General features: G+C 48.7%; 7 pseudogenes; all 7 read left to right on the top strand.

The window, feature by feature from the left end:
• Positions 1 to 904: 904 nt before the first annotated feature.
• On the top strand, positions 905 to 1,023 carry LOC143931625 (5S ribosomal RNA; annotated as a pseudogene).
• Positions 1,024 to 1,767: 744 nt separating this feature from the next.
• On the top strand, positions 1,768 to 1,886 carry LOC143931299 (5S ribosomal RNA; annotated as a pseudogene).
• A 4,160-nt stretch (positions 1,887 to 6,046) lies between these two features.
• On the top strand, positions 6,047 to 6,165 carry LOC143932413 (5S ribosomal RNA; annotated as a pseudogene).
• A 2,303-nt stretch (positions 6,166 to 8,468) lies between these two features.
• On the top strand, positions 8,469 to 8,587 carry LOC143931057 (5S ribosomal RNA; annotated as a pseudogene).
• A 3,715-nt stretch (positions 8,588 to 12,302) lies between these two features.
• Positions 12,303 to 12,421, top strand: LOC143932674 (5S ribosomal RNA; annotated as a pseudogene).
• Positions 12,422 to 12,522: 101 nt separating this feature from the next.
• On the top strand, positions 12,523 to 12,641 carry LOC143932414 (5S ribosomal RNA; annotated as a pseudogene).
• Positions 12,642 to 14,513: 1,872 nt separating this feature from the next.
• LOC143931772 (5S ribosomal RNA) lies at positions 14,514 to 14,632 on the top strand (annotated as a pseudogene).
• The last annotated feature ends 3,602 nt before the right edge of the window (positions 14,633 to 18,234 follow it).

An 18,234-nucleotide genomic window follows, 5' to 3' on the forward strand; every position in this document is an offset into this window, starting at 1 on the left:
ACTCAAGGCTATCTACATACACGAGTCTGTATTCTGTATTCACTAGCCTTTCTTCTGTATGCTGTAGTCTTCTATATATACCAGCTTCTCTGTACACCCTAGCACTGTAACAGTGCTAGGTTCCTGTATTACAGAAACAGAACACCAGCAATAAGGTGTATACCGTGCAGGAGGCACACAACACCCACTCTAACTTCTGCACTGCAGATGCATGTATTGCAGAAATTGAACAGCAGTAATAAAGGGTAGCTTCAGGTGTGTACTGTGCAGGAGGCACATAACACCCACTGTAACAGTGCTAGGTTCCCAAGCAGTAAAGACACTGTCCCTGCCTATCGTCCTCTTTCCCTGACCACCGCAACACACTATACAAGGCCGCCGCGCTGGCGGCCTTATATAGTGTGCGGTGTGTACTAACCCCCCTGAGCTATAATTGGCCACAGGAATCCTGCCTGTGGTGAATTGTGGCTCACCTCACAGAGGATGTCACATCTGTTCTTATTATATAGAACCTATTATGCTCCTCGTAAACTTTTTCAGTTTGGCTGAACGGCCGGACGCAAGTTGCCCCCAGTGCGGGAACATGGGGGGAGACATGATGCACATGTTTTGGAGATGCCCGAAGTTGATCGGCTACTGGACAGAGGTGACAGGAACCATTGATCGGGTGTTTGGAACCTCCACCAGGATGGAGGCGAGGTATTGTCTCCTGGGATTAGTTGAAGGAGTTGGAAACCCGGGAAGTAGCCAGATGGCAGTTCTGAGATGCCTATTTCAGGCAAGGAAACTGATTGCCCAACCCTGCTTAGCCTCCAATGTTGGCAATGACTTGGTTTTTTTCGCTTGTTTCCCAAGATGACCATGTTGGCATTTGTCAAGATGGTTGAGAGTGCCTGAAGAGATCGCCTATGGCCCCATCACCTTGAAAGTGCCTGATCTTGTCTGATCTCAGAGGCTAAGCATTGTCGGGCCTGATTAGTAACTGGATGGGAGACCAACTGGGAATACCAGGTGCCGTAGGATTCTTTTTATGTTGTTGGCGTTGACATGTTTTTTTTTTTTCCGCTTGTTTCCCAAGGTGATCATCTTGGCATTTGTCAAGAGGGCTGAGAGAGCCCAAAGAAATCTCCTACGGCCACATCCCCCTGAATGCGCCCATTCTCATCTGATCTCAGAGGCTAAGCAGGGTCCGGCCTGGATAGTACCTAATTAAAGGTGCCGTAGGAATCTTTTTATATTGTTGGCTTTGACCTGTTTTTCTTTCGCTTGTTTCCCAAGGTGACCATTTTAGCATCAGTCAAGAGTTTTGAGTATGTCCTAAAGCGTTTGCCTGAGGTCACATCACCCTGAAAGCGCCCAATCTCAGAGGCTAAGCAGGGTCTGGGTCAGATGGGTCAATAAAAAAAATAGGTCAACGCCAACAACATAGACCCTGGCGGTCTCGCCAGGGTCTATGTTGTTGGCGTTGACCTATTTTTTTTCACTTGTTTGCCAAGATAACCATCTTGGTATTTGTCAAGAGGGTTGAGAGTGTCTAAATAGAACACCTATGGCCACATCACCCTGAATGAAAGCGCACAATCTCATCTGATCTCGGAGGCCTAGCAGTGTACGGCCTGGTTAATACCTGTATGGGAGACCATCTGTGAATACCAGGTGCTGTAGGCTTCTTTTTATGTTGTTGGCGTTTACCTGTTTATTTTCGCTTGTTTACCAAGGTGACCATCTTGGCGTTTAACAAGAGGGTTGAGAGTGCCCAAAGAGATCACATACGGCCCCATCACCCTGAAAGCGCCCAATCTCATCTGATCTCAGAGGCTAAACAGTGTCGGGCCTGGTTAGTACCTGGATGGGAGACCGCCTGGGAATACCAGGTGCCATAGGCTTCTTTTTCTGTTGTTGGGTTTGAACTGTTTATTTCGCTTGTTTCTCAAGGCGACCATCTTGGCGTTTGTCAAGAGGGTTGGGCGTGTCTTGAAGAGAACGCTTACGGCCACATCACCCTGAAAGCACCCGATCTCGTCTGATTTCAGAGGCTTAGCAGCGTCAGGCCTGGTTAGTACCTGGATGGGAGACTGCCTGGGAAGACCAGGTGACATAGAAGGATCTGGCCTGGTTAGTGTCTTGATTGGGAGATCTCCTGGGAATACCGGATGCCGTAGGATTCTTTTTATGTTGTTGGCTTTGGCCTGTTTTTTTTCCCTTGTTTCCCAAGGTGAACATCTTGGCATTTGTCAAGAGGGTTGAGAGTGCACAAAGAAATTGCCTACAGGCACAACACCCTGAAAGCGCCCAATCTCGTTTGGTCTCAGAGGCTAAGCAGGGTTGGGCCTGGTTTGTAGAGGACCCTGGGCCTGGGCCTGGTTTGGGTGGACCCCCTTACAGACATCGCTACTTTCTGACTATGTTATTACGATTGAACCAAATGTGAGTGTAATTTTATTATTATTTTTTAATGAATTGGATGTTAAAACGGTATCACGCTATGCTAGTTTTCTACTTCCATGGTCTTTGATACCTGAGCCCCCTATTTTCGTGGGATGAGCACTATAGGAGGATCGCTACAGATGATTTCATGACCTGAAGACTTGCGGGAGATTACATACTAGATGTATGATTATCTGGTTTGCTAACCTACAGGCCCATATGACTCGAGAGGTGTAAGCCTTCCTCTGAGTCCACGTCATTTGGTAAGCCTCCTCTCCCCTTCTTTATCACGGTGGTGGTGGTATTCTACACATCAGAAGTTGAATTTCACCTTTTTTCACGTCACCTCAAGTTTGGAATTGTGATTGATATTACACATTTCAAGGACTGTTAGACGTTCACTTGATGGACTGTATATGTTAAATTAATTTTATTTACCTTAACCTTTTGTGTGCATGAGGTTCATGCACTCTTCCACCTGGGAGTAAAATCTCTTAATATACAACGGAATTTACACATAATTTCTTTTTTTTGAAGTGTATGTAATTTCATTTGCTTGAATTAGTGCCTTACTGGTTCATGTGGTTTGTTGCCACCTAAGCGCCACACTTTTTTGTTTTAATTTGGGCCTGGTTTGTACCTGGATGGGAGATCGCCTGGGTTTTCCAAATGCTGCAGGCTTCTTTTTATGTTGTTGACTTGTTTTTTTTGTTTGTTTCCCAAGGTGACCATCTTGGCGTTTGTCAAGAGGGTTGAGCGTGCATTTGATCTCAGAGGCTAAGCAGGGTTGGGACCTGGTTAGAACCTGGATGGGAGACCGCCTGGGATTTCTCGATGCCATAGGCTTTAGTTTTAAGTTGTTGGCATTGACTTATTTTTTTTAATTTTATTATTCTTTTATTAAGTAGAACATAAATATAACAGTCAACCATACAGCATGACCCAGGGTCACAATTACATGGTAACAAAACATAGGCAGCCAAATAACTCTGGGTTCTCAGAGGGGAGTCCTACGGTTTCATGCAGAAAAGAGAGAAACCCCACCTCCGACATGTAGTACAGAACTACTGAGTAACGGAGTAGTGCAGCTCCGTTCAGACAAATGTAATCATGGAGAACAACTGGGACCACAGCGAGCCAGCTTATCATGACCTACGTGAACCAGAGTAAAATATGAGCCGGTCATGTCCAGAACCCTGGGGTTCTTCTGGGTCCCGAAGGCTAGTAAGGAGACAAGGCATAGTCAAAAGGGAGGACGGGGGAAGAAGAGAGTGCAAAGACAGAGAGAGAGGAGTTGGGGGGATGGCGGCGGGAAAAAAAAGAAAAATAAAGACAAAAAGGGAGGGGGGGAATGCCACCCAGGGCAGACATGGCCTACGTAGGTAAACGTTAGATGTTCAGTCATTTTCTGGGACAGAGGCACTGCTCACCTCCCGAACGTAGTCTCGAGTACCAGTAAAATACCTCCAGGGCCTCCATGTAACACTAAATGCCTCTTCAGTGTTGTGAAGGGTGGCGGTCAATTCTTCCATCCGGAGAATATGATTGACTTTGGAATACCACAGCACCTTGGATGGGGGCTGAGGCTGCCTCCACAGTGCGGGAATGCAGGCCCGGGCAGCATTCAGGAGTTGCATCGTGAGGGTTTTTTTGTATTTTCGAACAGGCTGTTCGGTCAAGTGTAGAAGGCACGCTGCTGGGAACCCAAAAGTTCCTCAAGGCCGGGCATGCCCAGAAAAGGTGTCCCATGGTCCCCGTATCTGAATTTCACCTCCAACAAACATCCGGGATCGATCTATCCATTTTATTCAGAAGGTATGGGACTCTATACCAGCGTGAGACTATCTTGTATCCTGATTCTTGATATTGGTTTGCGATGGAAGCTTTATGTACTAAGGTCAGGATCATCCCTATCTGTTGTGGGGTAAATGTGATGCCTAAGTCCCTGTCCCATTTGTGGATAAATGGTGGGGGTCGACTCCTCCTCCTGACTACTCAATAGGTTGTACAGGAGGGAGAGGGTGTGTCGCACAGGTTCCCTTTTGTGACAGATGGATTCATAGGGTGTCAGGTCTCTAGGAGTGTAGGGGGCCCTTTGTATGGCCAGAAGAAAGTGACGAAGTTGATAAGCACTAAACAAGTCAAGCGGAGGGTCAGAAAGCTCGGCGACAGTTTGCGTGGTCGGGAGCCCTCCCGAGGGCCACACCTCTCCCAGACGCTGTTTCCCCACCACTGTCAACTGTCGCAGTTTCTTGCTGGTAAATCCCGGTGGGAAGTCTGGATAACCTATAACCGGAGTCATTGGTGATGGCAGGGGAGCAATGTGTGTGCAGCGGAACAACCTCCGCACAACAGCCAATGTAGCTCCTACTACGGGGTGACCTCTGAGGTCTTTTGGTAGGGAGGACAGGAGCCACGGGGAGGTCAATAGGGGAATAGATCCATCCTCAATCTCCATCTCCACCCACTGCTTGTGTGGGCCATTACAATGCCAATCAACGACTCTCGCTAGCAGAGTCACTCTGTAGTATTGTCTGAGATCTGGGAGACCCAGACCCCCCTTGTCCTTTGGTCTGGCAAGCAATTGCAAACGGGCTCTGGGCGGTTTGCGCGCCCAAATAAAGTCCCGGAGCAGCACCTGAGTTGTCTGAAAAAAATTGGGGGTAACCAGATCGGTAATGTCTGGAACATGTATAAGATCCGCGGGAGGGCCGTCATTTTGAATGCATTACCGAACCAGGTCAGTGTTAAAGCATGCCAGTTTCCCAAATCAGATTTCAGTCTATCCAGGAGAGGGACAAAATTAAGAGGAGCGGAGCCTCTTGGCCTCACCATCCGGGACAGATATATTCAATACAGCTGACTTGGCGCAATTGATTTTATAGTTTGATAGGCTGCCGTATCGCTGTAGAGACGCAAGTATATTGGGAAGCAAAATGTGTGGATTGGAGACGGAAAAAATTAGATCGTCAGCGTACGCCGCAATTTTGTGGTGTGGTGTGCCGAGGGTTTGGATATGCCAGTAATATTCGGGTCATTCCGAACGTGACACATAAGTGGTTCCAGTGTCAGAATAAAAATGAGGGGAGACAGAGGGCACCCCTGCCTCGTCCCATTAGTTATGGGGAAAGAGTCCGAGCACCACTCGTTCACTCGTACCGCTGCCGGCGGCGTGGAGTAAAGCGGGTTGAGAGTGCCTGAAGAGATTGCCTATGGCCACATCACTCTGAAAGCACCCAATCTCGTCTGATCTTGGAGGCTAAGACGAGTCGGGCCTGGTTAGTACCTGTAGGCTTCTTTTTATGTTGTTGGCGTTGATTCGTTTTTTTTTTTTGCTTGTTTCCCAAGGTGACCATCTTGGCATTTGTCAAGAGGGTTGAGAGTGCCCAAAGAGATCGCTTACAGCAGCATCACCCTGAAAGAGCCCTATCTCTTCTCTTCTCTGAGGCTAAGAAGGGTTGGGCCTAGTTAGTACCTGGATGGGAGATGGCGTTGGAATACCAGGTGCCGTATTCTTCTTTTTATGTTGTTGACATTGACCTGTTTTTTTTTTTTCACTTGTTTCCCAAGGTGACCATCTTGGCGTTTGTCAAGAGGGTTGAGAGTGCCCGAAGAGATCACCTATGGCCCCATCACCCTGAAAGCACCCAATCTCGTCTGATCTTGGATGCTAAACAGTGTCGGGCCTGGTTAGTACCTGGATGGGAGACCGCCTGGGAATACCAGGTGCCATAGGATTTTTTTTTTCTTTTTTTTATTTAGTAGTATGCGACATACAATGCAAAGGCAACTTCACAGAATGTGTGATACAAATAGTTACAAACAAACGATCATATTGCATGGATATCAGAGCCAATGGTAAGAAGTTCGAGGAGAATAGCACGTGTACAGCTTTGCGGTCATATGAAGATGAGATTAAAGCTCCATCTCGTTGGGATCCTCTACCACTTAAAATATTATTGATACTAGCCCTGCTACCCTCGAAGAGTTTAGATATCCATAGATAGGGGAAGAGTATTGTGTAGTAGTCAAATGGGGTCGGAACAAATACATTTTCTTTTCCTTTTTTGAGTTAAGAAGGGAAATAGTAGAACTGAAAGGAGGGAGAAGGGGAAAGAGAAGATTGGGGAAGGAAATGGCAGAAAAGGAAAAGAAGGGGTAAGGGGGTGTCGTGGGTAGAGTGGATAGGGTGGGACCCCACCCCTCCCAGGGAGCAAGAGACGCCCTCGGCTCACCAGCTCATCAGCTGTCCAACGTTTGGAACAGCGATTTCCAACGATCACCATGAGCTTACTATGTCTCGCGGAGGTATTCTTCCGAAAAGCGAAACTGGGTCCAGTAGAACCATCTGTTCCCATGCTCCTCCGTTTTATCCCTCATTGTGGCAGTCAGGTCTTCCATTCGTTCAATATCATTTACCCTTGCGAACCACTGGGTCACCATTGGAGCAGATTGCTCTTTCCACTGACTTGGGATGCAGGCCCAGCTAGCATTGAGGAGATGTTTAAGTAAGGACTTATGATAACGCTTTCTCGACATAGGAGTTAGATTGAGAAGAACTGCTGCGGGATCATTGGCTAAGGAAATGTCTGTGAACTTGTGGATGAGTCTCAGGACAGGCTGCCAGAATGTTTGTAATTTAGGGCATTCCCAAAAAATGTGGAGAATGGTGCCAGCCTGTTGCTCACAGTGACAGCAGCGGTCAGATTGACCTGGGAATATTTTGGCCAACACCACCGGTGTACGATACCAGCGTGTGATCAGCTTATATGAGATCTCCTGATATTTACTGCAGAGTGACGACTTATGGGCGAAAAAGAGTATTCTGTCCTTCTGTGGTTTGGAGAATGTAGTTTGTAAGTCCCTTTTCCATTTAGCTAGGAAGGGTGGATCCGTGGAGGATTGTGCGTCTGTCAGGATTTGGTAGGACCTAGAGAGGGAACCACGAATTGGGCCATCATCCAGGCAAAGTTCCTCGAAGGGGTGGAATTGTCTAGAGAAGAACGAATGGTTAGGTAGTGATCCGAGGAAATGGATTAGCTGTCTAGCTCTCCAGCTATCCATTGCAACAGGTACTTGCTCTAGCAGTATGGTCCCCATGGGAATCAAGCCCGTGGGTCCAAGAAATAGGGCTGCTCTTCAGAAGCCCTTTCGGGGCTTGCCTGGTAAAGGCCTGGTCAGACAGGCCCGGAGGGAATCTAGGATGTCCAATAATTGGGGTCATAGGAGAAGGGAAGTTAGTCAGGTGGGAAAGGTGAAAAAAACTATCCATCTCGGCGAGCGAGGGGCCAATTAACGGGTGAGTAGTCACACAGGGCTCCAATGGCCTCCCCGCCCAAGGCAGACCAGCCAGTGGAACCCACGCCATCTCCTGCTCTAGCTTGACCCATAGCTTCAGTTCCCCATGCCGGTGTCTTATCACATATGGTCCCCCATCGCATAGTGTCCGCTGTGTACTGCGCATGTGCAGTACACAGCAACACAGATTCTGAAAATTGCCGAGCATGAACGGCGCCTGCGCACTGAGTCCAGGTTCTATCCCTACTATCCAAGTGGACATAGAGTAAGAATATAAAAGAGCCGAGCGCAGCGAGGCTGAGCCCGAAGCGTGGCGAGCAAAGCTCGCCTGCGAGGGGCCCTCTAATATTCACAACCCTATGTCCGTTTGGATGGTGGGGCTACCACCTCCACTCACCGCGCAGGTGCCGTTCAGCTTCAGAGATTTTCCGAAGCTTCGTCTGCTCCGTAGTGCGCATGCGCAGTACGGCGCAGACACTATATCATGGCCGGACAGTATATGGCAGAACACCGGCACCAGTCAACCACCGGTTTCATGTGCGTCGCTGTGTAATATAGAGCAGGGTCCGGGAAGCCAATACCTCCCCGCAATTTCGGTCACAATAGCATTGCCCTACCAATACGCATATGTTTTCTTCTTGGCTTATTTTTATGTTGTTGGCTTTGACCTGTTTTTTTTAGCTTGTTTCCCAAGGTGACCATCTTGGCCTTTGTCAAGAGGCTTCAGAGTGCCCAAAGAGAGTGCCTACGGCCAAATCACCCTGAAAGAGCCCAATCTCATCTGATCTCAGAGGCTAAGCAGCGATGGGCCTGGTTAGTACCTGGATGGGAGACAGCTTGGGAATACCAGGTGCCGTAGGCTTCTCATTGTGTTGTCGGCGTTGACCTGTTTTTTTCCCCTTGTTTCCCAAGGTGACCATCTTGGCATGTGTCAAGAGGGTTGAGAGTGCACAAAGAAATTGCCTAGGAGCACAACACCCTGAAAGCGCCCAATCTCGTTTGGTCTCAGAGGCTAAGCAGGGTTGGGCCTGGTTTGTACCTGGATGGGAGACCGCCTGGGTTTTCCAGATGCCACAGGCTTATTTTTATGTTGTTGGTGTTGACCTGTTTTTTTCGCTTGTTTCCCAAAGTGATCATCTTGGCATTTGTCAAGAGGGTTGAGAGTGCCTAAAGAGATCGCTTACAGCCGCATCACCCTGAAAGCACCCTATCTCTTCTGATCTCAGAGGCTAAGAAGGGTTGGGCCTAGTTAGTACTTGAATGGGAGACGGCCTTGGAATACCAGGTGCCGTATTCTTCTTTTTATGTTGTTGGCGTTGACCTGTTTTTTTTCGCTTGTTTCCCAGGGTGACTATCTTGGCATTTTTCGAGAGGGATGAGAGTGCCCAAAGATATTGCCTATGGGCACATCACCCTGAAAGCGCCCAATCTCCGCTGATCTCAGAGGCTAGAAAGGGTCGTGCCTTGTTAATACCTGGATGGGAGACCGCCTGGAAATACTCGGTGCGGTAGGCTTCTTTCTATGTTGTTGGCCTTGACTTGTTTTTTTTGTTTGTTTCCCAAGGTGACCATCTTGGCGTTTGTCAAGAGGGTTGAGCATGCCTGAAAAAATCTACTATGGCTGCATCAGCCTGAAAGAGCCAAATCTCATTTGATCTCAAAGGCTAAGCAGGGTTGGGACCTGGTTAGTACCTGGATGGGAGACCGCCTGGGATTTCTCGATGCCATAGGCTTTTTTTTAAGTTGTTGGCATTGACTTATTTTTTGTTTTATTCTTTTATTAAGTATAAGTAGAACAACATAAATATAACAGTCAACTATACAGCATGACCCAGGGTCACAATTACATGGTAACAAAAAATAGGCAGCCAAATAACTCTGGGTTCTCAGAGGGGAGTCCTAGAGTTTCATGCAGAAAAGAGAGAAACCCCACCTCCGACATGTAGTACAGTATAACTAATGCAGCTCCGTTCGGACAAATGTAATCATGGAGAACAACTGGGACCACCGCGAGCCAGCTTATCATGACCTATGTGAACCAGAGTAAAATATGAGCCGGTCGTGTCCAGAACCCTGGGGTTCTTCTGGGTCCCAAAGGCTAGTAAGGAGACAAGGCATAGTCAAAAGGGAGGACGGGGGAAGAAAAGAGTGCAAAGACGGAGAGAGAGGAGGGGGGGGGATGGCGGCGGGGAAAAAAAGGAAAAATAAAGACAAAAAGGGAGGGGGGGGGAATGCCACCCAGGGCAGACATGGCCTACGTAGGTAAACGTTAGATGTTCAGTCTTTTTCTGGGACAGGGGCGCTGCTCACCTCCCGAATGTAGTCTCAATTACCAGTAAAATACCTCCAGGGCCTCCATGTAACACTAAATGCCTCTTCAGTGTTGTGAAGGGTGGCGGTCAATTCTTCCATCCGGAGAATATGATTGACTTTGGAATACCACAGCACCTTGGATGGGGGCTGAGGCTGCCTCCACAGTGTGGGAAAGCAGGCCCGGGCGGCGTTCAGGAGTTGCATCGTGAGGGTTTTTTTGTATTTTCGAACAGGCTGTTAGGTCAAGTGTAGAAGGCACGCTGCTGGGAACCCAAAAGTTCCTCAAGGCCGGGCATGCCCAGAAAAGGTGTCCCATGATCCCCGTATCTGAATTTCACCTCCAACAAACATCCGGGATCGATCTATCCATTTTATTCAGAAGGTATGGGACTCTATACCAGCGTGAGACTATCTTGTATCCTGATTCTTGATATTGGTTTGCGATGGAAGCTTTATGTACTAAGGTCAGGATCTTCCCTATCTGTTGTGGGGTAAATGTGATGCCTAAGTCCCTCTCCCATTTGTGGATAAATGGTGGGGGTCGACTCCTCCTCCTGACTACTCAATAGGTTGTACAGGAGGGAGAGGGTGTGTCGCACAGGTTCCCTTTTGTGACAGATGGATTCATAGGGTGTCAGGTCTCTAGGAGTGTAGGGGGCCCTTTGTATGGCCAGAAGAAAGTGACGAAGTTGATAAGCACTAAACAAAACAAGCGGAGGGTCAGAAAGCTCGGCGACAGTTTGCGTGGTCGGGAGCCCTCCCAAGGGCGACACCTCTCCCAGTCGCTGTTTCCCCACCACTGTCAACAGTCGCAGTTTCTTGTTGGTAAATCCCGGTGGGAAGTCTGGATTACCTATAACCGGAGTCATTGGTGATGGCAGGGGAGCAATGTGTGTGCAGCGGAACAACTTCCGCACAACAGCCAACGTAGCTCCCACTACGGGGTGACCTCTGAGGTCTTTTGGTAGGGAGGACAGGAGCCACGGGGAGGTCAATAGGGGAATGGATCCATCCTCAATCTCCATCTCCACCCACTGCTTGTGTGGGCCATTACAATGCCAATCAACGACTCTGGCTAGCAGAGTCACTCTGTAGTATTGTCTGAGATCTGAGAGACCCAGACCCCCCTTGTCCTTTGGTCTGGCAAGCAATTGCAAACGGGCTCTGGGCGGTTTGCGCGCCCAAATAAAGTCCCGGAGCAGCACCTGCAGTTGTCTGAAAAAAATTGGGGGTAACCGGATCGGTAATGTCTGGAACATGTGTAAGATCCGCGGGAGGGCCGTCATTTTGAATGCATTACAGCGCCCGAACCAGGTCAGTGTTAAAGCATGCCATTTTCCCAAATCAGATTTCAGTCTATCCAGGAGAGGGACAAAATTAAGCGGGTACAATTGCGCTAAATCCGCTGCGATGTCAACACCCAGGTAACATATCGATTTTTCAGCCCAGTAGATGGAAAAGCGGAGCGGAGCCTCTTGGCCTCACCATCCGGGACCGATATATTCAATACAGCTGACTTGGCGCAATTGATTTTATAGTTTGATAGGCTGCCGTATCGCTGGAGAGACGCAAGTATATTGGGAAGCAAAATGTGTGGATTGGAGACAGAAAAAATTAGATCGTCAGCCTACGCCGCAATTTTGTGGTGTGGTGTGCCGAAGGTTTGGATATGCCAGTAATATTCGGGTCATTCCGAACGTGACACATAAGTGGTTCCAGTGTCAGAATAAAAATGAGGGGAGACAGAGGGCACTCCTGCCTCGTCCCATTAGTGATGGGGAAAGAGTCCGAGCACCACTCGTTCACCCGTACCGCTGCCGACGGCGTGGAGTAAAGCAGGTTGAGAGTGCCTGAAGAGATTGCCTATGGCCACATCACTCTGAAAGCACCCAATCTCGTCTGATCTTGGAGGCTAAGAAGAGTCGGGCCTGGTTAGTACCTGTAGGCTTCTTTTTATGTTGTTGGCGTTGATTCGTTTTTTTTTTTTTGCTTGTTTCCCAAGGTGACCATCTTGGCATTTGTCAAGAGGGTTGAGAGTGCCCAAAGAGATCGCTTACAGCAGCATCACCCTGAAAGAGCCCTATCTCTTCTCTGAGGCTAAGAAGGGTTGGGCCTAGTTAGTACCTGGATGGGAGATGGCGTTGGAATACTAGGTGCCGTATTCTTCTTTTTATGTTGTTGACATTGACCTGTTTTTTTTCGCTTGTATCTCAAGGTGACTATCTTGGCATTTGTCAAGAGGGTTGAGAATGCCCAAAGAGATTGCCTATGGGCACATAACCCTGAAAGCACCCGATCTCCTCTGATCTCAGAAGCTAAACAGGGTTGGGCCTTGCTAGTACTTGGATTGGAGACCACCTGGGAATACTAGGTGCTGTAGGCTTCTTTTTATGTTGTTGGCCTTGACCTGTTTTTTTTTTCACTTGTTTCCCAAGGTGACCATCTTGGCATTTGTCAAGAGGATTGAGAGTGCCCGAAGAGATCACCTACGGCCCCATCACCCTGAAAGCGCCCAATCTCGTCTGATCTTGAATGCTAAACAGTGTCGGGCCTGGTTAGTACCTGGATGGGAGACCGCCCGGGAATACCAGGTGCCATAGGCTTCTTTTTTTTTTTATTTAGTAGTATGCGACATACAATGCAAAGGCAACTTCACAGAATGTGTGATACAAATAGTTACAAACAAACGATAATATTGCATGGATATCAGAGCCAATGGTAAGAAATTCGAGGAGAATAGCACGTGTACAGCTTTGCGGTCATATGAAGATGAGATTAAAGCTCCATCTCGTTGGGATCCTCTACCACTTAAAATATTATTGACACTAGCCCTGCTACCCTCGAAGAGTTTAGATATCCATAGATAGGGGAAGAGTATTGTGTAGTAGTCAAATGGGGTCGGAACATACCATTTTCTTTTCCCTTTTTTGAGTTAAGAAGGGAAATAGTAGAACTGAAAGGAGGGAGAAGGGGAAAGAGAAGATTGGGGAAGAAAATGGCAGAAAAGGAAAATAAGGGGTAAGGGGGTGTCGTGGGTAGAGTGGATAGGGTGGGGTCCCCTCCCAGGGAGCAAGAGACGCCCTCGGCTCACCAGCTCATCAGCTGTCCAACGTTTGGAACAGCGATCTTGTGGATGAGTCTCAGGACAGGCTGCCAGAATGTTTGTAATTTAGGGCATTCCCAAAAAATTTGGAGAATGGTACCAGCCTGTTGCCCACAGCGACAGCAGCGGTCAGATTGACCGGGGAATATTTTGGCCAACACCACCGGTGTACGATACCAGCGTGTGATCAGCTTATATGAGATCTCCTGATATTTACTGCAGAGTGAAGACTTATGGGCGAAAAAGAGTATTCTGTCCTTCTGTGGTTTGGAGAATGTAGTTTGTAATCATCATCCAGGCAAAGTTCCTCGAAGGGGTGGAATTGTCTAGAGAAGAACGAATGGTTAGGTAGTGATCCGAGGAAATGGATTAGCTGTCTAGCTCTCCAGCTATCCATTGCAACAGGTACTTGCTCTAGCAGTATGGTCCCTATGGGAATCAAGCCCGTGGGTCCAAGAAATAGGGCTGCTCTCAGAAGCCCTTTCGGGGCTTGCCTGGTAAAGGCCTGGTCAGACAGGCCCGGAGGGAATCTAGGATGTCCAATAATTGGGGTCATAGGAGAAGGGAAGTTAGTCAGGTGGGAAAGGTGAAAATACTATCCATCTCGGCGAGCGAGAGGCCAATTAACGGGTGATTAGTCACACAGGGCTCCAATGGCCTCCCCGCCCAAGGCAGACCAGCCAGTGGAACCCACGCCATCTCCTGCTCTGGCTTGACCCATAACTTCAGTTCCCCACGCCGGTGTCTTATCACATATGGTCCCCCATCGCATATTGTCCGCTGTGTACTGCGCATGCGCAGTACACAGCAACACAGTTTCTGAAATTTGCCGAGCATGAACGGCGCCTGCGCACTGAGTCCAGGTTCTATCCCCACTATCCAAGTGGACACAGAGTAAGAATATAAAAGAGCCGAGCGCAGCGAGGCCGAACCCGAAGCGCGGCGAGCGAACCTCGCCTACGAGGGGCCCTCTAATATTCACAACCCTATGTCCGCTTGGATGGTGGGGCTACCACCTCCACTCAACGTGCAGGCGACGTTCAGCTTCTGAGATTTTCCGAAGCTTCGTCGTCTCCGTACTGCGCATGCACAGTACGGCGCAGACACTATATCATGGCCGGACAGTATATGGCAGAACACCGGCACCAGTCAACCACCGGTGTCATGTGCGTTGCTGTGTAATATAGAGCAGGGTCCGGGAAGCCAATACCTCCCCTCAATTTCGGTCGCAATAGCATTACCCTACCAATACGCATATGTTTTCTTCTTGGCTTCTTTTTATGTTGTTGGCTTTGACCTGTTTTTTTTAGCTTGTTTCCCAAGGTGACCATCTTGGCCTTTGTCAAGAGGCTTCAGAGTGCCCAAAGAGAGTGCCTACGACCAAATCACCCTGAGAGAGCCCAATCTCATCTGATCTCAGAGGCTAAGCAGCGATGGGCCTGGTTAGTACCTGGATGGGAGACAGCTTGGGAATACCAGGTGCCGTAGGCTTCTCATTGTGTTGTCGGCGTTGACCTGTTTTTTCCCCCTTGTTTCCCAAGGTGACCATCTTGGCATGTGTCAAGAGGGTTGAGAGTGCACAAAGAAATTGCCTAGGAGCACAACACCCTGAAAGCGCCCAATCTCGTTTGGTCTCAGAGGCAAAGCAGGGTTGGGCCTGGTTTGTACCTGGATGGGAGACCGCCTGGGTTTTCCAGATGCCACAGGCTTATTTTTATGTTGTTGGTGTTGACCTGTTTTTTTCGCTTGTTTCCCAAAGTGATCATCTTGGCATTTGTCAAGAGGGTTGAGAGTGCCTAAAGAGATCGCTTACAGCCGCATCACCCTGAAAGCACCCTATCTCTTCTGATCTCAGAGGCTAAGAAGGGTTGGGCCTAGTTAGTACTTGAATGGGAGACGGCCTTGGAATACCAGGTGCCGTATTCTTCTTTTTATGTTGTTGGCGTTGACCTGTTTTTTTTCGCTTGTTTCCCAGGGTGACTATCTTGGCATTTTTCAAGAGGGATGAGAGTGCCCAAAGAGATTGCCTATGGGCACATCACCCTGAAAGCGCCTAATCTCCGCTGATCTCAGAGGCTAGAAAGGGTCGCGGCTTGTTAATACCTGGATGGGAGACCGCCTGGAAATACTAGGTGCGGTAGGCTTCTTTTTATGTTGTTGGCGTTGACTTGTTTTTTTTGTTTGTTTCCCAAGGTGACCATCTTGGCGTTTGTCAAGAGGGTTGAGCATGCCTGAAAAAATCTACTATGGCTGCATCAGCCTGAAAGAGCCAAATCTCATTTGATCTCAGAGGCTAAGGCTGCGTACACACGGGCGGACTGTTCGTCCAACTTTGTCCGCTGAACAGTGTTTCAGCGGACAGTCCGCTCGTGTGTGGGCTTCAGCGGACAGTTTCAGCGGACAGTCTAACGAACAAAGTTTTTCGGAATTTCCGTAAGACTGTCCGCTGAAACTTGGTTTGAGCGGACAGTCCGCTCATGTGTAGGCTTGTTCGTCAAACTAAGTTCCGCGCATGCTCAGAAAGGATTTACACGCCGAAGGTTGCATTGCAGTGTATAGGACTTTGAATCTCTCGTCCCGTCGTACGTGCCGTTCACGTCATCGCGCAAGTTTTCAGCGGACTGTTCGTTCGTCGTGTGTGGTCAAGTCCGCTCATGCAAATTTTGAACGGACTGTTTGTCAAACTGTTTGACGAACCTAGTTGGGCGGACAGTCCGCCCGTGTGTACGCGGCCTAAGCAGGGTTGGGACCTGGTTAGTACCTGGATGGGAGACCGCCTGGGATTTCTCGATGCCATAGGCTTTTTTTTTAAGTTGTTGGCATTGACTTATGTTTTTTTTTTGTTTTATTCTTTTATTAAGTATAAGTAGAACAACATAAATATAACAGTCAACCATACAGCATGACCCAGGGTCACAATTACATGGTAACAAAAAATAGGCTGCCAAATAACTCTGGGTTCTCAGAGGGGAGTCCTAGAGTTTCATGCAGAAAAGAGAGAAACCCCACCTCCGACATGTAGTACAGTATAACTAATGCAGCTCTGTTCGGACAAATGTAATCATGGAGAACAACTGGGACCACAGCGAGCCAGCTTATCATGACCTATGTGAACCAGAGTAAAATATGAGCCGGTCGTGTCCAGAACCCTGGGGTTCTTCTGGGTCCCAAAGGCTAGTAAGGAGACAAGGCATAGTGAAAAGGGAGGACGGGGGAAGAAGAGAGTGCAAAGACGGAGAGAGAGGAGGGGGGGGGGATGGCGGCGGGGAAAAAAAGAAAAATAAAGACAAAAAGGGAGGGGGGGGGAATGCCACCCAGGGCAGACTTGGCCTACGTAGGTAAATGTTAGATGTTCAGTCGTTTTCTGGGACAGGGGCGCTGCTCACCTCCCGAATGTAGTCTCAAGTACCAGTAAAATACCTCCAGGGCCTCCATGTAACACTAAATGCCTCTTCAGTGTTGTGAAGGGTGGGGGTCAATTCTTCCATCCGGAGAATATGATTGACTTTGGAATACCACAGCACCTTGGATGGGGGCTGAGGCTGCCTCCACAGTGTGGGAATGCAGGCCCGGGCGGCGTTCAGGAGTTGCATTGTGAGGGTTTTTTTGTATTTTCGAACAGGCTGTTTGGTCAAGTGTAGAAGGCACGCTGCTGGGTTGTCTGCGATATCTACATTTCTGAGAGTTTTTATCGTCCCGGTCACCTCCACCCAAAAGTTCCTCAAGGCCGGGCATGCCAAGAAAATGTGTCCCATGGTCCCCGTATCTGAATTGCACCTCCAACAAACATCCGGAATCGATGTATTCATTTAATTCAGAAGGTATGGGACTCTATACCAGCGTGAGACTATCTTGTATCCTGATTCTTGATATTGGTTTGCGATGGAAGCTTTATGTACTAATGTCAGGATCTTCCCTATCTGTTGTGGGGTAAATGTGATGCCAAAGTCCCTCTCCCATTTGTGGATAAATGGTGGGGTCGACTCCTCCTCCTGACTACTTAATAGGTTGTAGAGGAGGGAGAGGGTGTGTCGCACAGGTTCCTTTTTGTGACAGATGGATTCATAGGGCGTCAGGTCTCTAGGAGTGTAGGGGGCCCTTTGTATGGCCAAAAGAAAGTGACGAAGTTGATAAGCACTAAACAAGTCAAGCGGAGGGTCAGAAAGCTCGGCGACAGTTTGCGTGGTCGGGAGCCCTCCCGAGGGCCACACGTCTCCCAGACGCTGTTTCCCCACCACTGTCAACTGTCGCAGTTTCTTGTTGGTAAATCCCGGTGGGAAGTCTGGATTACCTATAACCGGAGTCATTGGTGATGGCAGGGAAGCAATGTGTGTGCAGCGGAACAACCTCCGCACAACAGCCAACGTAGCTCCCACTACGGGGTGATCTCTGAGGTCTTTTGGTAGGGTGGACAGGAGCCACGGGGAGGTCAATAGGGGAATGGATCCATCCTCAATCTCCATCTCCACCCACTGCTTGTGTGGGCCATTACAATGCCAATCAACGACTCTCGCTAGCAGAGTCGCTCTGTTGTATTGTCTCAGATCTGGGAGACCCAGACCCCCCTTGTCCTTTGGTCTGGCAAGCAATTGCAAAAGGGCTCTGGGCGGTTTGCGCACCCAAATAAAGTCCCGGAGCAGCACCTGCAGTTGTCTGAAAAAAATTGGGGGTAACCGGATCGGTAATGTCTGGAACAAGTATAAGATGCGCGGGAGGGCCGTCATTTTGAATGCATTACAGCGCCCGAACCAGGTCAGTGTTAAAGCATGCCAGTTTCCCAAATCAGATTTCAGTCTATTCAGGAGAGGGACAAAATTAAGCGGGTACAATTGCGCCAAATCCGCTGCGATGTCAACGCCCAGGTAACGTATAGATTTTTCAGCTCAGTAGAATGGAAAAGCGGAGCGTAGCCTCTTGGCCTCACCATCCGGGACCGATATATTCAATACAGCCGACGGTGCAATTGATTTTATAGTTTGATAGGCTGCCGTATCGCCGGAGAGCCGCGAGTATATTGGGAAGCGAAATGTGTGGATTGGAGACGAAAAAAATTAGATCGTCAGCGTACGCCGCAATTTTGTGGTGTGCCCAGG

This window comes from Lithobates pipiens, unplaced genomic scaffold (genome assembly GCF_037356315.1).
Source record: "Lithobates pipiens isolate NorthernLeopardFrog02 unplaced genomic scaffold, aLitPip1_a1.2 Scaffold_25, whole genome shotgun sequence".
Classification (NCBI taxonomy): Eukaryota; Metazoa; Chordata; class Amphibia; order Anura; family Ranidae; genus Lithobates; species Lithobates pipiens.